Source organism: Aplysia californica, unplaced genomic scaffold, assembly GCF_000002075.1.
Source record: "Aplysia californica isolate F4 #8 unplaced genomic scaffold, AplCal3.0 scaffold00255, whole genome shotgun sequence".
Lineage (NCBI taxonomy): Eukaryota > Metazoa > Mollusca > Gastropoda > Aplysiida > Aplysiidae > Aplysia > Aplysia californica.
Window position 1 is genome coordinate 899,006 of NW_004797525.1, and position 988 is coordinate 899,993.

Consider the following 988-nt stretch of genomic DNA (forward strand, 5'->3'; position numbering starts at 1 on the left):
GGGGGGGGGAGAATGGGAAACAAATGTGTCTTCTTATAAGACACACGCATTGACAGTTATCACTAAGACACGAACATTTTTATTTTTTTTAGTTGAGGGTTTTACGGCGCTCGCAACTGCATAAGGTCATATGAGCGCCAACACGAACATTGACAATTGGTAGACAGTTTTCACCGAAGACAAAGGACATTTTATGTCACACTTTAAAACTCGAAGACTTTCTATGAGCAAAAATCTACACAGAGAGAGAGAGAGAGAGAGAGAGAGAGAGAGAGAGAGAGAGAGAGAGAGAGAGAGAGAGAGAGAGATGGGGGGGGGAGAGATCATCTTTGTCATTTTTTTTAATGTTCAACTTACCATCAATCCTGTATGATGTTATACCTGGATAATATTATTATGATAATGTTGCAATGAAAAAACTCACAATGTCAGACACTGGATATCAAATGACAAGCGAATGTTTGCACAACTGTTTTTTTTTAAAAAACAACCCAAGTTGAAACGACCACTCAGCAAGGCATATCACATGATTAATGAATTATTTCCTCCGAACTTCACATTGTTGGTACAAACTGGTCTGATGAGGAGAAAAAGGCTGCTATTGGAAGATAGATCTTGCTGTTGTCGTGGATAGATCCAGTCCAGGTAAAAGAAGAACGTTCAATAAAGTCAGTCACAACGAAGTCTTTCAAGTCCAAGATCCTTTTGGGTTGCACTCACGCACGCACGCGCACACGTCCACTCACTGCCTGTGAGCTTGCTCAACCACACAACCGCCGGTGGTGAATGGCTCGTATTTGGTGAGTAACAACACCTGGGGGGACAAACACAAACTGTTCACACTCTCGCTCACACTCACACAGGGTCAGCACGCGCGGCGTTCACAGCGTGGAGCGATGTTACTCACTCACTACACTATGCGGGCTGTTGATAGGCGACAGTAAAGTTTTGTACGGCGAGGTAGGGTGGGTCAGAGAAACGGGGGAGG

General features: G+C 44.0%; 1 protein-coding gene across 1 annotated transcript in view; it reads right to left on the reverse strand.

Annotated features, from left to right (window-relative positions):
* Nucleotides 1-888, reverse strand: part of LOC101864529 (laminin subunit alpha-3) — a gene marked incomplete in the record, with an annotated part of 89,799 nt that extends 88,911 nt beyond the window's left edge. The window contains 1 exon segment of the mRNA XM_013083815.2: nt 358-888.
* Between the last annotated feature and the right edge of the window lie 100 nt (nt 889-988).